Below are 27305 nucleotides of genomic sequence, written 5' to 3'. Positions count from 1 at the left end.
CTTAAATGAAGTAGAATCGTTTTTTTTGCTTTAAAAAAATCACGCGCGTTAATATAAAGACTTCCCTATATGTACACCTATTTACACGTCATAGACTTCATTACGCTGCGACGATGTCCCGTTTACTTGTCTCTCGTTCTAACCCTCCTTCATGCAGCACTAGGTCATTGGATTAAGTAGATTCATTCATAAGTTTACTCACAACTTTCAATAATCTATGCTCGTTTATTGTAAAACACTCCGAGCTCCGATAACGATAAATAAGAAATTAAAGAGGAACTGTCTATTTCATCAACGTTGACGATTTATTATTCCTGGTATATTCAGATTTTTCAGTAGTAATTTCTGATATTCATCGGACCCCTTCCGAATTCTTTCGCTGACACTACTTCTTGAATTTCACGGCTCTTGGCGTGGTAAATGGGAAAAGAATCCTTCTCGAATTCCTCCTAGCAAACTTGTTTTTATCCGATTTCTGAGGGACTCTATCTCGCAACATGCAACTCAAAGTAGTCGAAAATTGTCAACTTTTTTTCAGATTGATGCTACTCAGCTATCTTTGATCCGATTTCCGTTTGACAATCTAACAGTGCTACCTTTTCCTTCGGCTCTGACAATATCGGAGATTTGCTTTTACCTGAGACATTTCACCTCTGACGGAGCACGTCTTATTTTCTACGGGGATTGTTATTTCCGCGTACGTCTGTATTTTATTTCTGTACTCTCGGAGCAAATCTGTAAGCCGGTAAGAGTCACGTAAAAGTCTTCAATTAAATCACGATATCACACTATATTCTTAACATTGTGTCTTTAAAATTTCTAAAGATAATTTTTCGTTTCTTTCTCTTCCGCTTCGAACACTCTCTAGCTCCAAAAATGGAGCTGCGAATCGGATACGTTTACAAACGACATTATCGGGACAAAATTCAATTCGCGCACTTGGACTAGGAGCACGATTGGTCTCGTGAGGTCTTCCCAATGCACGTATAACTTCTCATCGGCCCTTCAACGTCAGCACAATTCACTCGAGCCGATCTTTGATTTGCGAATGGAGGCTTTCTCTATCATTTGGATATCTCGCAGATATGCTGCGCTGATAGCGGGATTAATATGACAGAGTTAATTAAAATAGGGGAGTAAAGAATTTATATTGACGGGCTGTGTCCAGTGGTTAACTCGTCGATTTCTCTGGCACTAGTTATGAGGAGTCTCGGGAATGTCGTCTCGATTGTCCTCGTGTATCTTCAACACCGTGTGCATGCGTGCGTGCGTGCGAGTAGTTCGAGGTTGTCTCATGGGTGTTTGAAAACGCACTGCAGCCGTGAGGGACGAGCCAGGAACTCGGACTCCCTCTCGTGTCGTTCGGTGGATGGAGACTCTCGCAGGATGTTGGCGGAGAGAGAGAGAGAGAGAGAGAGAGAGAGAGAGAGAGAGAGAGAGAGAGAGAGAGAGAGAGAGAGAGAAAGAGTGAGAGTGAGAGAATGTACGTGCGCGCGTGGCTATACGTGTGTGTGTGTGTGTGTGTGTGTGTGTGTGTGTGTGTGTATGTGTGTGTGTATGTGTGTGTGTGTATGTGTACGTGTGTGTAACTGCGTTTTTGTTTATGTGTCCGTGTGCCTACGTGTAGTACCCTGTGTATACGTGTGCATGTATATGTGACGGGGGAGCGTGAGGGAGGGAAAGAGAGCTTGCTTGGCTCACTGGAGGCTGACTGTTGGCCCGACCGATCGCTCCGTCCGACGATACCAGCGTCGGGGCGCCGTCTGACGGAGTCGTGGAACCTGCGGCGCAAGCGTCGGGACGCGACTGCTTTTCGTGAGACAGTACGGTTGCGGCCAGTCGACTTTGGACCACCGACCAATCGGTTCGTAACGAAAATATGTTGCTATTCCGATTTTGCCACGATAATATCATATCTTTTTTAAATTCCCATTTTGACAATAGTAGATCATAGTGCTTCATTTTATATTGTAACATTCATGGCTGTCGCTATTATTATTATTATTATTATTATTATTATTATCGTCCATATTTTTCAATCCCGATTTTATTATCTAAATTGTGCTTTTTATGCACTATAACAATTATCGATATTTAATTGTAAAAATAAAATTATATAAATGTTTTTATTTATTAGACTTATGATAAATTCTTTAATATTTTCATGTTGGATGCAAAGATAATTTATATCAGAGTTAAAGGAGATATACGCTTTCATATATTTAATAATTGTTTGTCACGTACATCGGTTATCTGTCAACAAAATATTGAGAAGTATTCAATTTTTAATAAATCACTTATAAACGATAAGATTTAAATTCATATTTATTCAATTATAAACCTTCAATGTATCAATGGAAAAGGGGGATACTAAAAAAATGTATGTAACGTAATAAACCAAATTAAAATATTATATAAATAAATATTAAAATAAATATAACATAAATAAATATCCAAATGCAAAAATATTAATTAATTGCGTTACATTTTTTACGCAATTATGAATATTGATGTTGTCATTATATTATTCTCGAGAGTAATGTAGCAGAAGGAAAGTAAATCAGCGTTTAAATATTGTATAAATTAAAAATATAAAGTTCACAAAATTAATAAGAGCATCCTTTTTGGAAAAATTGTCTGCAAAACCTATATATAAAACCGATATATAAATATCGTTTTGGAATTACATCTGGAATATACAAATAATTCCAGTCATAAAAAAATAAAGAAATAGATATACATAAGTTCTTTATGACATATAGAAATCACGTGATAAAGAAGCAATTTAAAAAAGAAAGAAAAAGATAGTACTACTATTTTTGACACTAAAGCAAAATTGCTCACAATTTCTTCTGGCAGTTAAATTTATTTTAAATGAGAGAATGCAATTGTACGCTTTTAATAGCAACATTAAAACAAAATTATCTTAGACGTTCTAACTTTAATGTGTTACCCGAATGTATCGCTAACTCTTGAAAATAATTTTAACAAAGCATGAATAAAGATCTCGTATCGTAATTTTTCAAATATTATTTAACTTTGATATTTATCATATATTCTATGTAAAATCCTCAATTTACAATTTATAAATTTTATTCTTTTATATTCTGTTGCTTACATATGGATACGTCCAAGCATTTTTTTTATATTTAATTTTCTAGCAAGATCACATTTCTGAATAATAAAACGCGAATACGAAATTCAAATGTATGTATCCGAAATACGTTAATACGTTAATACCTGGTATCTGGAGTTTGCGTAAGCATAAACATTCTCTGCGATTCACTTTTGTACGAGTACGCTCCATTTCTGCTAATATCAAAACAGGATAACGGTAGAAATGAGTGGATAACTTTGAAATGTACAACTTGCAAACTCATGAGCGTGTTTTCATTTCAAACTACAAGCTCATGTTTTGTGCATTATCTATCGCGAAAACCACGTTTTATTGCGTCTCGCGGAAACTGCATGTGCTTGATTCTCTTATAGAAATCTTGCACTAGCCGATAATCTTAGTAGCTCACCCGAGCAGAACCTTGATCCCTTTCTATAATCCAATTTCGTCGAAGAAAACTCGATATTATTTTATCAAATAAATACTGGATTCTTCTACATTCTTCTTTAATAAAAGTTACTTCGATCGCATGACTAGTTTCAAGAAAGGAAAGGTTCTTTTCGTTGAAAATGGACAGTCAATAAAAAGATTACCGTCGAAAACTATTATTGAGAAAAATTTGATGACATCTTTCTGCTTCTAGAGAATCCTCCAATAGTACTTTTCAGCCCGCAGAAGAGACATTTCTTTTTTTGCAAAGAAATTACATCTCATTTTTTAAGTGATGACAGGTTCTCTTACGTTTATATAAATATTGAATTTAATTAATTGAAATTCATTTTATGATTTATTTCATACTATTCCTTCTTGGAGAAAATGCTTGATTCTCTCGATTAAATTTAAATGTATAAATATGAAAGATTCATAAAACTTTCAACGTTTGAAATATTTTTTTCATATATTTTATGGTTTGGGCGATATTCGCAGAGAATCAAATATCTCGATTTAGCATCGAAGGACTATTTCAACTCCTAAACCTATAAACGGACACATAAAATATACACAGAATATATGTACCTCTTATTTTAAGTTACCGCATCATATATCTAAAGCTCATAAAAAAGTTGGGGAAGATAAGTTCAACCTTTTTCTTTTTAAAATAGCCATTCCTATATTTCTTTTAATTTACAGCTGCCACAGTCAATAAGCTTATAATATCGAATTATAGCATACCTTATCGTAATATTTTTTTAATTTAAGTTGCGATCTAAAGGTAATCTATCGATTGATTAATTATAAAGTTTAGTACTAACAAACTTTTTCTATTGAGACTGTTGTCTACTTTTTTTTAATTAACAAAGAAAAATCTAACGACATGTATAACGTGTCGTCCATCGCTTATCAAGAAATAATTATAATTTGTAAGTATTCAATTTATGCATTTTGACGACTTGGAATGCAACCTACTTAGAATAGTAATCCCAAGCCAAATATTAATAAAGATACTTTGGATCCTATTTGCTTTTAACTGGATATAGATTCGGCATAGTGGCAAGATATTCCCTTTCTTCTTGATTCTGCCGCGTCAACATTTGAAACTTCGGCACCGTCTGCTCGTTTGTCATGCTCTGGTCTGGTACCTTCCTCGGTCCTTCTGTCCGCCTCTTTGCCAAAAGTTTCTTACGGGTAAGTTTGGGATATCGTCGTAACTCTACTGGCCAACATGCAAGTCCGTGCCTCCTTTTGCACGCTGGCGTGGTTATTGGTGAAAGATGTACGCGAACATGTACGTGTATCGACATTGTTCCTCTTTCTACGACGACACGCCATAGTCGTCGTAGAGAAACTAGTTACAAACTCCCTTTCGGCCCTGTCTTTACATCGAGATACAGGTACGCGCGCTGATTCGTCCTCTCCTCGAATGCTACCCGAATTCGATTGCAACGAAGTGCCAGTCGGTACAATTGTGCTGATTCGTCCGTGATGTCTATCAAATGAACGGGATCTATTCGACGTATTTAAACTTTCGCGATGTGGATACTGTCAGGATTAATGATAGATGTCTGACACACACACACACACACACACACACACACACACACACACACACACACACACACACACACACACACACACACACACACACACACACACACACACGAAAAAACTTAATTGAAAAGGAGAAAGAAATCTCGCACATTATAAAAAAAATCTGCTTTTATCTGATGGTTTGAGAAATAGTTATTTCAAATAAAAATATATTTATAAAATAATCTAGAAATATCAATCAACGCTTTGTCGCTTTGAGGCATACGCGCATACTTAAATCTGAAGAATATATATAAACTTCATTGGTTATTACTTGCAGATGTTGCCAGAAATATCAGAGTGCAAATACCATGCCCGGATATGTGAGACAAAATTAGATCACGTAGACTCATACAATTTTCATTAAGTACGAGATGCATAATAAGTTACGCGATGCGTTCGTAATCATATATGGCGTATATATAAATTCATGAAAATGTAATTGGCTCAAATATTAGCTTCGATTCATTTGCAACACGTATTTTCAACACAGACGCTTCCGTACTTAAACAATTTATAAGAGAGATTAAATTTTTCAAACGTTAGAACAAAAATTTACATTTGTTGTAGTCATATAAAAAAAATATTCAGTTACACTTTCATAACAGGATATTTGATATTTGTACAACTAATACGCACATATGCCGTATACATGTAAAAAAATATTGCATGTAAAATAATATCGGATTTCGTATATTCGTAATTCTTAATTGGTATACAAATTTCACAGCTTCTGGCTTCTCGGAAACACGCGCGAATGGTAGAACCAATAACGCAAACAGTGCGTGTATATTTTAATTAGCACCTGTCAAGGAAAATTCCGTTCTGCTTATTATGCCAATATTTTACGCGTGCCGAAAACTCTTTGCAAACGTTCGGATCGTGTGCTCTGAATATATTATAACACAAAAAATAATAAATGTCGGCAAATAAAGATTAATATTACAGTAATATTGGAAATGTAATAACATGTAGCTGCGATAAATAATATGCAGCTATTTGTCACAGCCATTTAATCATGCACTCTGTTTGATATAGATAAAACATTACGAACCATACATAATTCCGTAATATTCTGTATCGAAAGAGAAATGACAAGGTGGTGTACCTAACTAGATCATCTTATTAAACTCTCCATTATCCTTCAATCTCTTGACTTCTATGTTGACTGTTGGCTATGATAGATATAAAAGATAGAGATAAAACATAAAACTATAGCAATAATATTCGTGGTTTTTTCTCACGATAAAACATTTTAAGATTAATATTGAAGCATTTAATATTGAAGCATGCATAAACTGAAATTTTTTTCGACGTTCTAATAAATTTTTATAAAGTTGTTATTTTTTATAATTAAAATTATATTGTATTTTATGTGTCGAAAAACTAATTGTATTTGTAACATCAATAAACTATAGAACTTCAATGAGACAAAATAAGAAATGCCTCAACAAAAAACTGTATCTAAATTTAAACATATAATTATATTATCCTATTCAGCAAAATGATTCTAAAAAATAAAAAGGCTAAGATTAAAATGTATTTATCATACATTGTCGGTCGATAACTCATCTGAGTTTATGTCTCGCTAAAAATTCAGGGCGTTTTATTCTGCACAGTAAAAACTTTGCCATCCAAACAATTGGGCATTAATATGGATACTGTGGTTTTTAACGAAAATACGGAAAGCATAGAGGCGTAATGAGCGAGTCGTTTTATATTCCTTTTTCCACGCAAAATCGACGCGGCCGGATTCACCCGTTTTCACGTTCGTGTGAAATAAATTTTCGATAGGATATTATCGAGGTAAAATAACATTATGTGAGATGTATTTTTTACACAATATTTAGAAAAACAAAATCTTTTTCGAATCTGACAAAATACATCTGTGAAGAAATTTCTCTTTAATAAGATTAATTAAACAAGAAATAATTAATTAACATTAATCAAACTATGCCAATAACAAAAATAAAACTAAAATAAAAATAAAGTAAAAATAAAAAAACAAAAATTATTAGAACGTGCGATCTCTCTCCCTTTTCGTCTTTCTTTTTCTCCCTACCTCCCCCTCCTTCTCTCGTGATTGCATCCATTATTGCATCCCCATGTCTCGAAGCTTCCGACATACGCGCGAAACAAATCATCCGTTTCCGTCTACCACGGAATTTACTTCAATTTACCGCAATTGCACCGCGATCGTCGTCGAGCTCGATGATGCCCTCCTTCGTGGGTGCGATCATGATCGATCTTCCGTTCCGCGAATGCGCCAAGGATTTCCCAACACACATACCTCTTCGTGGTGTCCCTGTAGAGCGATCAGATCGCAGTCGATCGTGACGCTCGTACGTATGTAACCGATTGCGCTTTCCCGTGGCATACACATAAGTCCGCTGTTCGTCCTAAGAATCTTGAACATCCTGGGATTTCTACTATGGTTCTGTCGTTCCGTATGATCCGTATGTACCGTTTCACACGTATGACGTACACTAGCTGTGGCTAATGTGCCATCTCAACATATGCCCTTCTAACATGTCGTACGGATAAAAGGCAGAAAATTGAAGCCCAATTTCGATAGACGTACCTCGATGGCGTACCCGATGCTCCACTGTCGAACGCAGGTAGAAATGCCATTAGACGGAAAACGGCTCTCTTCCGTCGTGGAAAGAAATTGTCGAGTGCATTTACGGCAAACGCCTTGTACTCTACCGACTTATCGCGTCTTCCAGTTCCATTTTGCCGAAATCGCGACCAAACACGATCCAAATTACGACACTTCGTTTTTGTACTAGAAAACCTTATATATTAATTTTATATATTACATTCTATATTTATAAAAAATTATATTTTCTCTCTCTCTCTCTCTCTCTCTCTCTCTCTCAACACTATGATAATTATTTTATAGATGGTATTTCGAAAAATTTTATTTAAACCAAAGTGAATATTCGGCCGCAATAATAAAACTATACTATTAAAGTACATATCTTTAATATATTTCTCACGAAAATGTTATCTCCGCAGTAATCTCTTGACGACTTTATAAAACGCGGCAGGGTGCGAACATTCAAGACATTTAGCCATTAAGCCTAATTTTCGCTACTTTTTAAGTACCATAACTGTCGGACGAATCAAGATTTATTGCAGAATTTTTTTTCATCTGCAGAAGCAGTAGCAATGGTTAATTCACCGTTAAGTAATAAAGGAAGAATAAAAGAGGCTGCGGAACAATAGGCCAAGGGTTGTGCGGCATGTGCCTCCGCATCTCTCGAGGACGACGAGAGCGCGCGTGGCCCACTTTTAACGGCGGAGCGTCCTCGGTCGTCGCGTGCGTCTACGCCGAAGGGATGGCAAGGGGATGTTTTTGAGAAGAGTGGCGTTAGTTTTCAGAACAGTACCGGCGACGACGCGCACGACGGTCGACCAACACACCGCCAAACCCATCCCACATGTTGCACACCCTTTCGCCGAGCGGCGATGCAAGCCGTGTGCCTTAACGAGAGAACCCCGCCCTTGTGACGTCACACCAGAGGGCGCTTCTGTGTGCGTATTGCGTTCATACGCAGAGACATTTAAACCGATGTATGTCTCAAGCTACCTCTTTCACCCTCTCCATCTTTCGTTATTTAATCGTTCCAACCTTTCTTAACCTCCGACCCGCTGATCGCTTGAGCAACGTCACTATTTATTCTTCCCTCTGTTATTTACCGAAGCTAACGGGAGCGCGTTATTCACAGACGAAATCGATCTTCTTCCATTCTTTCAGTCGACTTAAAAGTTAAATATTTCTTTGATCTCTCTTGTGAAAAATTGCTGAAAATACGTCTAGGTCAATCCTCTATGTATAGAATCAAAACCTATTAAAATGCAGCAAATCCAGCAATAATTATTTCACGTCATATTAGACAAGGAAGAAAGAAGAAATATATATCTTGTTGCATTACAAATGTTAACATACCAGTCATGCCTAATGTAATCACTTTTTCATGATGACATTACCTCCTTGTTCAATGTCACAGACTTTCTCTTTTTCACTGTCTCCTCCGTTATATATCGTGATCTCTCAATGTGCGATTCCATTCTCCCTATTTTCCGGACGAAAACGCGAAGATTCGATCGTTTACCTGATCATTGTGATTTTATGTGACGCTTTAGTGTCCGTTTACTTGCCTCAATTACGATACTGTTCTCTGCCGCGCGGTGCTCTTCATCTTTTTGCCCTACTCGAATTATTTCCTGATCCTGATTGCTTCCTCTCCATCAGCTCGTTCGCACGCGATCACTCTAATGCTATTTATTTGTTCCACTTTCATCGCTACGGAATCGTCCTTCCTCCGCTTCGCGGTTACGTTTCTTCACTTCCTCATTCGTCAGAAATGATTTCCCCTTATGTCGGTCCATTTAGATTTCCGTTTTCGATTTTCGCTCGCTTACGCATACATAGCGCTCCAATAAACCTTCGAGAAGCGTATTACGGATATTTATTTCTCTCCAGTTTCCTCGCTCACTCATTTTAATATTCCGCCCATAAATCGCTCCGCTTCTTCTAACCCGCTCGTCTCGCATTATCCACATCTCAACTTCGTTCAAAACCTCCCGTTTTTTTCTCCGTAGACTACGTCCTTGTCGAATTTTCGAGCGTGCAAGCGCGCCGAGGCTATAAATTCATCCTCAACTTCTGCTTTCGCGCTCTCTTTCTCACTATCTTTTTCAGCCTTTGTCTCACATTTATCCGCACCGCTACACTCTGTGTCGATCGTTATGTTCTTATCCACTGCTGTCCCTTGGTTCTCTTCATCCTTAATCCTTAACCCTTACTGCTTACTGTGTGTGTATTTGGACCTCTCTTTTTCTTTCTTTCTCATCGTCCCAATGGATTTTCAAGTACGTGATCGTACTAACGCCATTTATTTCTCTTACTTTCTCTCCAGTGTGCCAACTACTTTCCTTATGTGGTAAATCTCTCTCTCTGCCATTCATTCACCTTGCTTCAAAGTTTTTCTATACATGTATACACCACACTGTCGTGTACGTGTTTTCCATCTTTCGTCTCACACGCGTATCTTTTTTCTCGCTCCTTCGCAATGAGTTTCTCTATTTTTCTTCTTCATTGTTGAACATTGGCTCCCTCGCTCCTTCTGTCTCTTCCTTTTCTTTTCCTTTTTCTTTCTTTCTATTTTTCTCGTCTTTTTTTATATACAATCTCTCCCTTCCTCTTGTTTTCGTGTAATTTTTGCGTATATATGCGCCAATTCGTGTGAGCGTGGTTGAACCGCGCAAGGGCGGTCGAGATGGTAGGATCGTGCAAGTAGAAACAGGGGTATATCGACCCCTACCAGATTCGTGATTCTTTCTGCGATAGAGAAGACGAGAGTGCAGAAGCGAGAAGGATGAAAGAGAAAAGGAGCAAAAGCGAGAGAAAATGCGCGCGCGCGCGCGCGCGAGCGAGAGAGAGAGAGAGAGAGAGAGAGAGGTGGGAGCGAGAGAAGGTGGGAGGGAGAGAGAGAAGAAGAGAGAAGGTAAAAGACGGAGATAGATCGCCGTGGGTCGAAGTGTGACTAGGTGACTGGGTGGAAAGGGTAGGAATGACGTCATGGATGTGCGAAAGAAAGGGTGCGGGGTACAGAGAGAGGGGTAGAATAAAACTTCGTCGACTAGGCCAACCCCCCCCACACACACACACACACACACACACACGCGCGCGCGCGCGCGCGCGCGCGCGCACACGCACTCGTTATATCGGCTTGTACAGAAAGTATACGCAATGTCTGCAAGTGTGCTCATTCGTCGGGCACCGCAGTCTCGATTGTGAACATCGATTTTACATCATCGTTGCGCGCGTAATAACGCGCGATGCCGAAATACGAAGATATCGAATTTGTCGAGGAACATATATTGGCCTCCTGGGAAATTGTTGAACATGATATTACTTTATCATTTGGTCACGCAAATTTGTAATATATCACTGTGCCATTTATGATTATACTTGTACTTGTAATCCGATCTTTGGACCATAAATGTAGCTCTTCGATTAACGAAATGTGATTGCGATGATGAAATCGTACCTTAAAATATTTAGTAATATTTTACTATCAGAACTGTTCTCAAATTAGTAACGTCATGAATATTATTTGTCGTAAATAATTATTTATCACGCAATTATACAAATCACTTTACGATTAAATTTATAAATTTTTAAGACTTTATAAATGAAGTTGATACCTTCAAAGTTATTTTGAAACTCCAAGAAATAATTAATGAAACCCTAACATTATTGTGAAAAATTATATATCAAACTGACATAATAATATGAAGATTCAGTAATACAAGATTACTGTTGCTAACACAATACAATGAATTTCTAGCATATACACCATATCTTACCTTATGATTAAATTATACATTTGCACTTTCTGAGTGGAGAGTTAAATTTAACTTAACTTTGTGCTAAAACTCGGAACTCTTATTAACTCAATGACAAAACATCAATATTATTGTTGTTATATCTCTCTCATAAAATGATTATTTTAAATAATAGATCGATGTGAGCATTATTTCACAACACATACTAATAATTTTAGAGAATATTTGTTTTATGCAATATATAACTAGACATATTTTCTAGTAAATATTTTCGAAAGAATTTTTATAGAATTTAACATTTCAAATACAATTTGTATAGTTTGTGCTGTAAATAAAAAAAAAAGTGAGCTTTTATGTTGGATACTGATATTACAACGATAAATGCGACACAAGCTTTGTGATTTATGAAAGTATATTTGTAAATTCTATATGGATCTTACGGAATCCATTATAAAAGATGCATTTTCCTGATTGTGTTTCATTGCATATGCACGAAGGGTATACAGTACGCACGACAGAGGGCTGCTATTAACAGACATAGTAGCGGTAACATTAGCAGTCCGCGAAACAGTGCGTGACTGTACGTAGCTATTTTGAGCTTCGCTCAGAAGCTAAAGTTCAACATAGAGGATGAAGTTCGATAGAACAACGCGTGGCAAACACCACGATGTATTATGTATGCAGCGATGTAAACTGCTACGTTCTATTCCTTCAAAAATTCAATGAATTCAACTAATCTCATAACAAGAGAAATAAAAATAATAAATATCATTACGCCATTCTTCTATTGAGATTATGAAATGACTATATATCTTTTCACATTATTGCTTCATAAATTTTCCGTCATCTATCTTAAAATAAGTTTTTTTATTTCATATTATTTCATTATTATATGGCTAGTAATCACAAGAAGTACTCGAATATAAAATTTATACATATATGTGTGTGTGTGTGTGTGTGTGTGTGTGTGTGTGTGTGTGTGTGTGTGTGTATGTATATTGATATAATTTTTTATGTCGTGTGTATAAAAAGGATAAAGTTTATTGCCGAAAATAAAACTTTTGTACATAATACATTTAAACGTAAATATAAAAAAACGGTTTTCGTATGTATGTTTGTGGATATATGCGTGTGCTATTTAATTACTTATAAAATTTTTCTATCGATCATTTCGGCTCATCCATCACGAGTAGGTTTTAAAGAAAATGTTTGGATTCTCTTACAATTCCATTGTAATTTCAAAAAAAAAACACACAAATGAAGTAGCTCCATCGCGAATAAAACAATTATTTCAGAGTAGACCGTTAAAAAAATTCTGTAAAAAATTTCAGCGGAATCTTTTTTATTAAATTCACGCAAAAACGAGCGTTTTCAGAGCAGGATTAATATATCCGACAATCCTCTCTTAACCTTCCCCAAATAGAGCGTCAGATACACGTACGGGCGATGCGATGAGGGTCTCTTACAGTAACCACCATATATTTTCCATATACTTTCATTTTTAATAAAATGATTTATGAGCGAAGTATATATTTATCTTTCATATTTTATTTGCTGACCGTAAAATGTCACACTGCATTTAAGAAAAATTTAGAGGTACACTAGACACAGACATATGTTTGCATTACATTGTAGGCTTTTTTATTTTTGCCTATTATTTAAACGCTCTTTGCTCTCTTTATCATATAATTGCTCTGTCTGTCATATAATTTTAACGGTTCTTATATCGTAAATAAAGTCATTTGTGAAATTCAATAAATTCAATAAATTACTCTCTCGTCGACATATCTATCTTTCGTCGAGACACAGTACGCGAAATATCCATTAAAGATATTCCCACGAAATCTCTATGCTCGCCATCAAAGGGGGATCGATATGTATCCCAGCAAATTGCTTAAATTCATGCGATAGTACAACCTTTCACTGAACAATCCTAGTGATGAATACCATGCGATACCTGCATAGCTATGTTCCTGTAGGCATCATAAATCGTGATACATCGCGCACAGCGGTACTATGCCTGTGCGGTCAAGCATGCCCTCAAATGACTATTCTCACGGGAAAATAATCACGATCGAAGTAATTTGATACGATTTAATAGTAGCTCCCGTTACCGTTAAATTTCGTTGTTTAAACGAATTATTGTCAAATCTAATAATGCAGTATCCTGATGGATCGTCAATTGTGCAGAATTGATCTCGCGTTGCATTTGTATTATTCAATTTGCCTTTTAGCTGCACAATTCGGAATGCTAAACGTATACATGCCCAGTACGCGCTTATTACAAGAATATTTATTATTTATAGAAACGTACTCATACAAAAATTTTTTAGAACTACCCGAAAAATCTTCTTGTACTATATAATATTTTCGGAACATACGAAATTATTATTTATTTACGATAGCTACGATAAAGATAAATTATTGATAAAAAAATTTAATCATTCAGATAATTATGTACTTATGTAGAAGAATTCGTATGTTTTCAAATTTTAAAGAAGTTTTGTTTTATCGTACATATTTGATAAATCTTTATGCTCTTTTTATGCACTCTTTATGCAATATGCCCAACTTTTAAACGTAAGCACAGGATAATTTCTCTTGATTCGCGTCGCGAGATGCACGTAATATGACGCGTTAAACATCATTAATTGCATTCTAAGTAAAGAAAACGCTAAATTAGTGGTATCATCCAAGCAAGGAACGCAGCAGTGTACGACAGGAAGGACAATGGCTCATCCACTATCTACAACATGTGACTAGATGGGATTTATAAGGTTGTAAATTATGTCCGTAACAGAACAGTAGTCGATATACCTCTAGTAGCATGCACGACTGGACGCTGACATGAGTTGCTTCACAAACAATGCGTGCTACAGTAGAATGGGAAGTAATAACAATTATATTTTCAAATAATTAAAATTTTGAATTGTCACGAATTTTTATTACAAAAACCACTTTTACATGAGTTTTAAAAATATAATTATATAAAATTAAAAATAAAAAAAATGTGTGTGTGTGTGTGTGTGTGTGTGTGTGTGTGTGTAATATTTTATCATCAAAAAGAAATAGAAATCAAATATTTCTCAAGGACATAATTAAATTGAGAGCTCAATATAAAAAATTAGAATGATGATGATGAATATGATGATCGAGACAAATGTAATCTTTTGTCAAATTTCCATTTGGAAAAGATTTTTATTTTTGATAGTAGTTGACAAAGTTGGAATTAGGATTTACATTCTGCATTCTCTCTCCGTTTAGCATATACATAATCGCACGTATTGTCAACAGAGGGCTGTCGTTGCCACCAGTGCAACGTGTCGCGATGTCAAGCACGAATGCTCATGGATACGCTCTACCGGTCGTAAACCGCTTCGGAATATAAGCACGGAATATACCTCAGGAAGTCATCTTCACTCCCTATTCGGGGAGCATGAGAAATCACGGATGACAATTACAGATGACACTCGTGAAACCAACGAATTTAACTTGAGACGCAACCAACGGTATAAACTGCTGGAAGTCTCGATTAACTTTTAAGTAATGCAACGTAGAATGACGTTCCACATATGTTAATAATTTATTTGATAAAATGGAACAAAAATTTTGCAAAATGGAACAAAATAAAAAAAATAAAAAAGTATATGATATAAATTTTTGAAACTATTATTGAAATTTGTTAAACACGAAGAATATAATGACATAAACATAATTTGAATAGTATAAGTTGAATAGTATAAGTAAATTGTATAAAGCATATGTAATTCTTATTTGGCTAATAAAAAGAAATTCATTACAAAACTAAAAAAGTATAATAACAGGATATAATAATATATAATGCATTTCTATTAATCAAGAGAAGTGATTAATAAATCCAAATATTTTAAATTAAGAAAATATTAAAAATATATAATGACGTAACATAATAAGATAATATTAAATGTAGCATATCTCTCTCTCTCTCTCTCTCTCTCTCTCTCTCTCTCTCTCATGTCCTTTTACGTCATAATATGCTTGAACCTCAAAGTAACGCATATTACGATCGCGTGTTGACATCTTTATCAACGTGCGGAGCAATAATTCTTCCTTCTCTTTGTTCTTTTATTCTTTGTAGGCATTCCAACGATGAAAAACGAGACAATGTGATGATAATAATTACATAAAAATGTACAAATGTCAAAATAAGACAATTTATTAATAATTTAGTAAGCTATAAATAGCTTCATAGTTTTGCTTCGACACTTTAATCTTCCATAAGTGATAATAAGTTTCCCTTTTTATAAGTAATATTGATGCACAATACTGGATATAATTATATATTTTTATATATGTAGTGACATTGTTGTATATAGTTTGATATAGATCGTGATATTACCGTATATGTATTTGATTTCGATTGTTTGCGGCTATATCGTGGCGTACACATCGGTTTTGTATCATATTTCCGTTTTCTGGTCGCAGCTGTGACATGTTATGCGTTGCGCTGATGAAACTCTATGTTAAACGGTCTGAAATTCCTAAATAAGAAAATATTTCTTGATATAGAAATTGAATGTTATAATAAAAAAAACATCAAACATCCATTGTGAAGGACATTTTTTGATGAACTTTTTTCTCATAAATAGTATATATATATATATATATATATATATATATATATATATATATATATAAAATATTAATCAGTTGTTGAATATAACATTGGTAATAATTTGTGATACACGATATTGCATTTGTAATTGCAGCAACATAAAATTATACATGTATGTATACGTTACAATATTTGTTATCGGTGTATAGCTACGATCCTACGATTATAATGATCTCTAGTTTGCAAAATTTTGCGATTTAATTTCCATATGTAATGTGCACGTTAAGTTACGTGCAATAGCCAAATGTATACGCAAACCGTGAGTTTGTGTCTCGGTGAGAGCCGAGACCTATTTCGCGTGGTCGATTGCTGACGTCATAACTGCACTATATACGTAAGAACATACACTCGCTTATAGCGCGGATGAAACGAATGAATGGACGAACATATGTACCTTCAAATGGATGTTTTCATTTTCAAAGTTTTACAAAATATTTCATACTTTGAGATATAACATTGTTGAACAGTTATTTCGCTAGAGGGATCATGCGATCTGTTTGTAACATACAGCAAGATTCAATAATTCAATACCATATGAAAATAACAAATATAGAAATATATCAACTTGCAAAACTTTGGAATGTTAAATGAAGTGATACAGATAAGAAAATGTCAACAAAGACGTAAGTACTCCTTTTCTAATGCCTCTATCATAGTGGAACAACGTGGTATGTAACTAATGCACGTGTGGCAGTAACTCTGCCTTATCAGATTTAAACACCTGTGCGTAATGGTACCTGCTGCAGGCAATATTCGATTATCTATCTGCAAACTCCATGTATCAAGCGCAATTAATCATAAGCGCCAAATATAAAGCACGTGACGAATTGACGTCATGGGAATCTCCTAATGCCGAAACAAACAGTTGCAATCTCTCGCTGCCGCCGTTTTGGCAGGAGTTTAGGACAGAGACGCCGACTACCTCCTCTTACCACCACTATTGCTGTCTTCTACGCAACGGTCCATTTTCAAGCGCGCATATTTATAGAACGCATACTTTACTTACAATTATCCTCGGCTGCAGTGCGGCAATTGTCAAGCCTGCATAATGGAAATATTTACCGGATACGGGTATAAAATCTGAACTTCCGGGTTTACGAAATCACTGTGCGTAAAGATATCGGCGCCTCTATTATGCAAGCAAACGTGAAGCGAGCGCAAAACAACAAAGTCACCAAGTGGAAAGAGACGAGCGTTAACGTGAAGCTCGAATTGGTGCAATCATGAGATGTAACGATGAGTAAAATACAAACTCAATGTTACTTGCATAAGTGCGCACTGCTAGTTTAATGTGTGATTTCTCACATTGTGTTGAGTCGAAAATTTGTATTCGCACAAATAAAAGAATTTTCTGCAAACTGGAAAGAGCTCTCTCTCTCTCTCTCTCTCTCTCTCTCTCTCTATATATATATATATATATATATAAACAACATAAATTCCTATTAAATACATATTAAAATATACAATATAAATTCCTTCCCAATTCCATATATCTATATATCTATGTATATAAAAGATCTATATATATAGTTATATAGATATATGGAATTGGAAAGGAATTTACGTTGCTTCACTATGAAACTACAATATAATACAATGCACATCTCGAGTACACCATTACATCCTCTAAAGTTGCAGTAAATGTTTTCAAATTTAAATTGATCACTTTTGTATATTTATATATCATTCCGTTTTGATCCAAATGTTTGATACTGCAACGAATAGTATATAAACTTTATCAGCGAGCTAATATTCGTTACGCAAGGATGATTCGCAACTTGCCAAATCCAATCTCCATAATTCTACAATTATATTATGGAAATATAACTCTCGCTGGAAAATGGATTACGTGATTGAGAGTCTGTTCGCATCCGCTACTCTGCTCGCGAAATTTCGCACGCTACTAAATGCGCACGTTAATTAAATAATCCGGTTATCCATACTGAGCATTCTGTACGTTGTTGCGACAACAGATTTTCCGTGTTGAATGAGCCTCGTAAAATTTAGCGTCGTCAGCATCGGCGCGGATATCATGAAATTCCGGAGACGTGTCAGTCGTACCTAAAATGTCGCGGTGTCGCGGAAAGGAGAAGCCATGAAAGAAACAAAGACCCAACCAACGAAATTTTTGTGATCAACCTCAATCCATTTCGCCCACCGAGCGCTTTCTAACTCATATCAATCTCCATTACTATCTAACTTGGCACAGTTGGGATGCTGAGACGCAAGTTACTTTCCACTTCAGACGCGCGTTTTAGGTTTCGCGAACAATGCAGCCGCTATCCTTGAGCCGCATTTGCGCGTCATTTACGATGCAGATGCTCTGAATCTTTCGAATTTTTCCCTAGCTAGAATACCATAATCCCACATTTTTAAGCATTGGCCATATTCCAGAAATTCTCGAGCAAGAGGAAACTGAACTAAACAACTTTGTCAGGCATTTCTCGATAAGAAAAAACTATCGAATATAGACAAATATAAACCAGAATTAACAATATAAATATGTTTTATTATTTATATTAAATAATATGTATTGCTAATTCTTTTTAATGTATACTTTTCAGCGTTTAAAATACAAAATGATCTAAAAAAAAAAAAAAAAAAACAAAGAAAGAAATGTATAAAAATCTGTAAACATCTGTAAACATCTATAATGATAATAACAATATTAATCGTAATACTAACAATTGGGATCTCTTTTCGCACGTGATTAAAGTCACGAATTCCTTATCAGTGATAAACGAATTAATAAAGACTTAACGAAAAGTTAAGAACTACGTAATTAATTAGTTTGTGTATACATACACATAAATGTACAAACAAAGTGTTATACAAGATAACATCAACTGTTTAAACAAAATCTGATATATGTCTGTAGACACTTGTATATATTTGTCTCATTCATAAATCTATAAAAGGTAAGTAATTACGTACTCGTTCAATCTTTATTGATTTACCACATTGTTGCAGTCTATCACTGATAAGGAATTATCATATAGAATTACGTGTTGCTCAAACGTTGATACGAATTGATTGACATTTTTTTTCGCTGTTTATCTATTTCATAGCTATATTAATATTATTAAATAAAATTTTATTTTCCTAGCATATAAATTGGAAAATAAATTTAAAAATAAAAAAACACAATTTTTAAATAATTTATATTTCTATTTTAAAAAATTTATATATGCATTTGATCATAACGAATATGCATTTGATGCATAACGAATAAAAAAATTATTTAAATAATCTTTAAATAATTCATAATAGAAAGTAAAGTTTATTTGAAGATATGTTGGCCGATTTATTAGCCCAAAAAATAAAGTTCCATGATTCACTTTATAAACGATCTCGAGACAAAAAAAACTGCATAAGCAGTCACAGAGCGTGAGAATTCACTATTGACAGTCGTAACTAACTATTTTAATCCCGCAGTGTATTTATAGGTTTTAATTCTGTTCTCGCACGGATGGATATAATCCGTCGAAGGAAAATTGTTCTTCGAACAATCTCTAACGATTGTCTGTCTCTCTCTCTCTCTCTCTCTCTCTCTCTCTCTCTCTCTCTCTCTCTCTCTCTCGCTCTCGCTATTGTATCAACCGTAAGAATAAATCTCTCTTCGAGGTACAGATTGATCACGTGTACCAATCGCTTTCAAGTTATTTCATCGTATTCGTACGGCAAGTAAAATTAAATAAATTTCACGAATTATGAAAATGGTAAAACGAGCAATTATGTTTGTTTTTCCATCATAATGTGAAAGTGAATTCCGAACTGCAAATATCGATCTCGCAAAGAACTGAATCATTATAGATATGCCATTTAAAAATATAACAACATGTGACTGATAAGTGTCTATTGACGTAAAACACAATTCCTGAAAAGTAAAGTTATCTGTTATATAGATGTAATGTAACATTCGATATATTGTCGATGATCTGTCAATCAGCCGTTCGGTATCCGACGTCATCAACGGACGCACGTTAATCACGATAGTCTACTCACTGATACTTTTTAAATGTAGCAGCCGTACCGTGTGGACTTCTCAGTATTACGTTGGCGGCTGACCACGGCGCATGGCCTGCGAATTCACTTCGGAGTCGGATTCGGTCGATCTGCAAAACGAAACGTACGGAGCGCTGTGTGAATGAACTCGTGAACGTCGTACGGTGATTGACTGACGACCATAGATTTTCCACGACGTTTCATCCTCCATCTCAATCGGGAAACTGATCGAATTCACTTGGCCGGAAAACGTGGGATCCCTTCGTAATTTTACGTCGACAGACAGCCAATCGCGAAGCCGGCATCTGTGTGCCGATAAGTGCTGCTGAATCATCCGAAATTTATCATCGACTTGACAAAATAATATAACGCTATACGAAATAATGTTCACGTAACAATAGTATTATCAGACCGAGTGAAAGGACGCGCGTACCGACCTTGGCAGACAACGGCCTACGATATCCAAAATGTGGATAACACAGATATTCCATCTAATACCATCAAATACGTGACATTACAGGTAACGTAATCTTTCAACAAAAACGAATTCTATACTATAAATTAATAGAAATTCTCTAATGTTCCAATCTCCAATCATAGGCCTTTTGAAAGATTCAATATTATATATTTAAGAATTAATAATAAACTAATCTAAATAAGTAATAACTTTTGAAAAAATTGCACTCGAGTTTAAAAATTTTTCGACATAAAATTACCGTGTAAGAAACATAAGATAAAAATTTGTAATTTTACACTTGTGGAAAGACTTTCCACTACAATATTAGGCGAACATTTCGCTAAAACGTAAACGTTAGATATGACAGCGGAAATAATGGAAACTGAACTTATTCCTCCTTTAAACTATCTGGACCATCTTTTTCAAATTGATCCGTTGAACAAGTTTTGTAATAGGATTTTTAATAATGATATTGTTCCACTGAGTAGCTATATAATAATTCTGGCAATATGTTATTAATTTAATTATGCTCTTCATCCTTTTAATAAATTATTTTTTACGACAAAAAGAATAAGAAGAATATTCGCTTCTTCTTCTGATAAATAATGGGTAAAAGTCATCTTCCGTTGACAAATTCTAAATATAAATTTGCAAACTATTATTGACTGTTCAAAATATCAAATTCAAAATTGTTATTCGACAATCGTACTGACAATTTTAAGATATGTACTTATTTCTGTCTAGTAACGTTACCAGATTAGCAGCAGTTAGCAATTTCTTACGCAACGATGTTTGCCGTAAGAATGAACAATACGTAATGCACTGCGATTATTTTGCAATATTTTTTATGCAAACTCAGGGTCATGACAGTCAGTAGTATTAATATTATGTTGCTAAAAAGTTTATGTTACCAACAAATTCACATTATACATTTTATCTGATAATTTCAATATTAATGAGTGGAAAATAGTTTTAAATAGACAAAAATTTTAAAGATATCACGCAATGATGAAACGGCGAAATTTCGGTCGAGACATATGTCATATTTTAACATATTTTATAGATGTATATTTAAAGACTGTTATGCTATACTATTTACTATTTTTTTTTCATTGTTGAATAAATGTGTACAAGACTTTAATCGCAATTATATTTATTCTTGCTATAGTATCAATACCATTGCATCTTATAATTCACTAGCTGAGAATCAAAATGTATGAGTTTGATTATAATTGCAAATCGGTTCGATCGCTGGATATGAATTCATTCAAGGAAACGCTCGGATATTACCCATTTAGCATCAGAAACGCGATCGGACTACAGCTGTATTTGAAAACGTTGTGATTATTCGTATCACGATCGTGCATTTTTATCGAGGGTACCCGAGCAGCATCAAGCCAGTTAGAGCAGTATGTTCAATGTCCATTGATCTAACTGCTAGACATCACAATAAGAAGAACTTACATAATTCTTTGTGAAACTAATATAAAAACATCATTAAAGATGAAAAAAAAAAAAAAAAGAGTAATCTTCTGTTGTGAAGCAATTTTTATAAATCGACACGTACTTGCATAGCACTAGCTTGTAATATTCTTCATATTACACGTACAATGGGCAATATCGTGATATTCCGCCAATTCGGTAAATTGGCTTGAAAAAGTTTAAAAAGGTCCACCATCGATCGTTAAATAAACTTATTTATAGATGAAAGAGATCCTTGATATAAATTCATCTGTAAATATCATATTTGTCAAGCAAAAAAAACGTACAAGGATTTCTCAAAGATTATGCTATTGTGCAACATACGGAACAAAAGTCGACCTTTGGTAAATGTATCGACCTTGCTTGTAAGTACTATAATTCAATCGTGTTTCACGCCGCTCAAGATAGACAGATTACTCGCTCGCGTATTGCGAGAGTTTGAGACTAGATGATAAAAATAGTCGGTGCTGCCAGCAAGGTCCACAAGGTTGAAATGAAGACTTAAGACTCTGCGTGTGCTCGCATGCATGCAGGCGGCAAACTGTCTTTTAATAACCGCGTTCGTCTCTAGCTCCGTTTTTTTCCTGGACGCAGCTGCACATGTCGGCCCGTCAGAATTCGTGGGAGTAGAAGAGAGAAGGAAAGAAGGACTAGCCGGACTAGCATCTCTTCTCGCAAAACTTTCCGCAATAATCCGGTGCAAAAAAGCAGCCAGCATCTGACGCTGTCAAAAAGTCCCTAATGCGAATTGGGAGGACCTTGTGATACGGCAGACGCGGCGACCCGTGCCGCCACCGCGTGCTCGGGTTTTTTGCCGACGAGGAACGGGAGAACGTTTCCTCTATCGTCATCAGCGACTATCGCCACGAGCGACACGGAGAACGGTCCAGGTCATGGCAGCTGGATTTGCATTGTAAAGTTTCCCGTCTCTCGCGCGTCCTACGTGCGCAATTTCGCTCAATTGCGCCGTCGCTGCTGCCAGCTCTTCGGAACGGGTAAAGCTAGTTACAAAAGCTCCTTCGCTTCTTCCCTCTCACCCTCTTCCATCGTCTTCCGCGATCTGATAAAGGTTCATGCATTCCACTCCCAGAGGGCCCGCTGCATCCCCGTTCAGTGAAACGCGCGCAAGAGTCTCGGTAACGAAGAAGCGTCAACGTCAACGTCAGTTACTAAGAAGACATTCGGACACTTTATTTTTAGCTACGGATTCTTCGATAAACGTGGAATCAATTTCTCATTGATAAAAGTTTAATACTCTCTTTGAGTCTTCTCTTATCTCTTTCCTTAGATCTTTAAGTTGTTTTTTTCAATTAAATCTTAATTAAATTCCAAATTAAAATTCTCTCAAGATAAGATTCATATAAAGTTAGAAGCCAAAGATAAAAAGCAAAAGATATATTTATGAAAAAAATGCCGATTGTATATTGATAACGGAATCTGTAACTAAAACAAGATGTAATAATCTTACAATATATGCAAGCGCGACAAATTACACTTTATCTTGCATCAACATGCAAGAATCAAAGGAATTTGGACGACAAGATCTTGCACAAACTTACATGTTAATTTTGAATGTCTCCATTTAAATAACGATCGATATTATCAAGTGGAAGTAACGCTAACTTAGAATCGTCTCTCGATAATATCACGAGTAAGATGGACGATACAAATAAGAAAGTCTTTTACCGGATAAAAATTTTGAGTTTGTCGCATCGGTAGCTATCTATAAGTCTATATCTATAATATTGACTTTTAATTCAGTATACTATATGTAATAACTTTTCAATAAGCCATATTGACTTAATAATAATATAAGGAAATAAAATAATTTGCATTCCGTTTTTCATAAAAATTAAAAAATCAAAAACCCTACACTCAGTTTCCAGATAGTCGTCTATCGTTTCGCGATAAAATATGCTTTTACGACATCATACAATTAAAAATTTAATAAACTTCAAAATCTTCTTAGATAAGTAAATCTTCTTAGATAACTATATATATATATATATTATCATCGCGCATTTAACACCAAAGATATGGCTGATTCTCACCTTTTTACATAACACACACATTTGAAAATGTATTTTTCTTTTAGCTAATAAAATTAATAATACAATTTCCATTATGTTAAACATGAATAGAGATTAATACTATATTATTTTGAAATAGAAACTAATAAATATGGAAACAATATACACGTCTGTTAATTATCCACTGATTGTTCATTAATCGTCTATTACAATATGCAAGACTGACGTATGCGATAATTAATGCTTCCATTGAAATAATTGAAACTTTGTGTAGTAAACAGTTTTATCTTATTTCACGCGATTATCTATCTTTCATGAAATTATCGACGAATATAGACGGGAAGGAAGAACTATAGCGATTAGGTTAATTGTCTCATGCTTGACGAAACATACATCGCGCAACATGACACAATGTGACACACGCAATATGCACGAATGCGTATTTATAGCTAATTTGTGCAAATCGGTAATTAAAGAAGATTATATTTATGTTAGGCACAAGAGCAACTACGTTTGAATTGTAAAAAATTGCATCCATCATACCAGGTAGTGCTAAACTGCATCATGGAATTCTACATAATATTTTGAATATTAAAATCATTTTGTTTGTCTTGCTTTGATTTTAAATGAATATTGAATGCATTTTATTAATAAAAAAAAATCAAATTAATGATAAAAATTTGATATTGGTTGTGGAATTATTTGCAAAAATCTATAAAAGAGTATTAATAAAATACAAAATTCTTTTATCTTTAAATTTCTGCAATTTGACTTTCAATGCCAAATACTAAAAATAATATTGATTATGGTATTTCTGAAAACTCACAAAATTTTAGGTATGGTAAATTCATTTGAAAGAGACAAACGAATAAAATAAAATAATGTAGCAAACGCTGTCAAACTTTATTTAATTTTTCATTAACGCCATCATCTTATCATGCAGATCGTAAAAAAACAAAAGTTCTTTATACGAGCTAAAAGAGAGAAGATAGAGTTTTCCAACGTGCTGATTTGCGAGCTAGTTCGTTGATCGGAACGGTAGCGTTAGAAACTTTGTTAATTCCGAAACTTTGTAATTAATCCACTGACAGGCTATCCTTACGCTATTAGTGTGAAAAATATATTAAAATACGTTGGCGGATATTCTAACGGATATGAATTGACAATCAAGACGGTCACAACAGGCAGATAATAAATTTACAAATCAGGCAACAATAAAGTTTGAGATAATTATGCGGAAATTGACGGTGAACGACTCGTACGCTTACATTTGACAGCTCCAAACGTGTTGCAATTAATTAACAAATCTTACTGTGTGTGAGACACGTGTAATCACATTAATATATACTACCTCATTCGCATACGGTGAGATATTTGTACGTTTAACAAGTAACTCCGTCGAGTGAGTACATTATTTGGAACACTGTGTGCTGTAATGATGGAGTAACGTAAACCCAACATGGAGATGAGTCAAGTGGACAAATTACTCGCTGCGAGGTACCTGTCGCGCACAAAATATCTGCCCATCTAAAATTAACGACGACGAAGTGGCGTTGCGAGCCAAAACCGAATAGATAGGTCTTCATTTACGCAGTGAACAGAAAGGTCTTCTATTTTCGGACACATATGAATTCTTCTACTACGCCATATCTCAAATGTCAGTACAATTTCATTCCGCTTTTCTACATTCCTGCCCCCCTTCTCGTGAAAGAAAAATTACCGCTTTGCCGCTTTTACCGGCTATATTTTACAATGAAAATAAACAATCAAAAAATTTAATAAGCGAATTGAAAAATTCAGGATGTTAATATAAAATATTTGTTGAAGTTACCGTTATGCAAATGCAAAATATTTTTATAAATATCGTCTTCCTTCCTAAGGGAAGATTACGATTTTGAAAAAAGATTTTTATATTTTAGGCAATCTCCAGTTTCGAGGAAGTATAACAATATAGAAATTTATGAGAATTAGTACAACAGATGTTCCTGCAAAAGCTATATTCCAATTCCAAGCTATATTCCAAATATTCCAATCTTATTGCGAACTGCAAAATATTGCAATATCCATACAGCCTATAGGAAGTCATGCGGTTTACGAGATATTTCAAGGGGTACGACGGCGCGCAAAATTCACCGACGAATTCTGTAACAGCTAGCTTTTTTTGTCATGAAATCAATCAGTGCAGTGTGCAGACCGATGGAGCGTGCACGTCAGCGAACCGAAAATCGGCGATCGATTCTTCGGTTCGGACGAAATATAAAATCGTCAGGCAGTCCTGCCTAACACTTCGTGTTAGCTGAAAGTCTGGCAGAATACTTCTCCCGTGTTCCGTTATTCAACGATATATACAATATGTTTCGTGCCGTAGAGTACGGATACTATCTGCGACCGATTGACTTTCATGAACACGTCAATCACGACGTGTGACTCATGTAATATCGCCGCGCGAGATGCGACGGCAATAAAAATATCCGTGAGAAATCTGTGGTGTTATCGTACTTAATTGTGCACCGTTCTGAGAAATTCTCTCAACACCGATCGCTACATACGCTAATCAATAGGCCGCGATATATTACCGGTCGGAGTTAAATAAGAAAAGATTTACATAACGCAGGCTATAAACACTTACACTTTGTACTTTGCGACAATTTATCCGCTTATCCTCGGACAATCTCCGCAAAGACGTAGCTTGGAAAAACCAGCGCGCGACGCTTCACGGAAATACGTATATAACGTAAATGTTGTAGAAAACATCCTGTTCTCTATTATTTTAATTATTATATTCCTGTGACAAAGGCTAAATTATTCTACTAATAAAAGTGTTACGCTGTTAGTTAAATATTCTTGAATTTTCTTCCCGCTAAATTAAAAATAATAACAATACTTACGTCAACTCATTAGTACAGTTCTCATCAGTACAGTGTAATAAATATGTTTACAAGATATATTATAATTACAAGATGTTTATTTCTTTCACTTTATTTGTTTGTTTATTTATTGTATTATAATATTAGAATAATTAATCCCGTTAAAATTATTATATTTAATAATATAATTTATCGGTTCAAAATTAATATCGCAATTAGAAATTATCTAATAATGTATAATATATAATGCGATTAAATATATATATATATATATATATATATATATATATATATATATATATATATATTA

General features: G+C 34.9%; 1 protein-coding gene and 2 long non-coding RNA genes across 5 annotated transcripts in view; 1 reads left to right on the top strand and 2 right to left on the bottom strand.

Annotated features, from left to right (window-relative positions):
- The first annotated feature begins 1248 nt into the window (after positions 1-1248).
- LOC105422039 (sodium-coupled monocarboxylate transporter 2) overlaps positions 1249-27305 on the top strand; it is a 47696-nt gene continuing 21639 nt past the window's right edge. The window contains exon 1 of one of the 2 annotated variants that reach the window (XM_089082433.1): positions 1249-1864. The gene's annotated coding sequence lies outside the window, so the exon portion shown is untranslated. Of the gene's footprint in view, positions 1865-20202; positions 20680-27305 lie in introns of those variants that run through there. The other variant, XM_089082432.1, reaches the window with a different exon arrangement.
- LOC148935165 (uncharacterized) lies at positions 14679-20311 on the bottom strand. Of its 2 annotated transcripts, none has more exons than XR_016140632.1 (2): positions 20188-20311; positions 14679-16020 (listed from the first exon to the last, which is right to left on the bottom strand). It is a non-coding gene; the product is annotated as an uncharacterized LOC148935165 (long non-coding RNA). The 2 variants fall into 2 exon arrangements; XR_016140631.1 differs by having other exon boundaries at positions 20160-20255.
- On the bottom strand, positions 21711-22686 carry LOC105422037 (uncharacterized). Its single transcript, XR_016140633.1, has 2 exons — positions 22423-22686; positions 21711-22348 (listed from the first exon to the last, which is right to left on the bottom strand). It is a non-coding gene; the product is annotated as an uncharacterized LOC105422037 (long non-coding RNA).

This window comes from Pogonomyrmex barbatus, unplaced genomic scaffold (genome assembly GCF_055798465.1).
Source record: "Pogonomyrmex barbatus isolate J1 unplaced genomic scaffold, ASM5579846v1 scaffold6, whole genome shotgun sequence".
In the NCBI taxonomy this organism is placed as follows: domain Eukaryota; kingdom Metazoa; phylum Arthropoda; class Insecta; order Hymenoptera; family Formicidae; genus Pogonomyrmex; species Pogonomyrmex barbatus.
The sequence above is the reverse complement of the archived record's forward strand: the minus strand, read 5'-3'. Positions and strand labels throughout refer to the sequence as shown.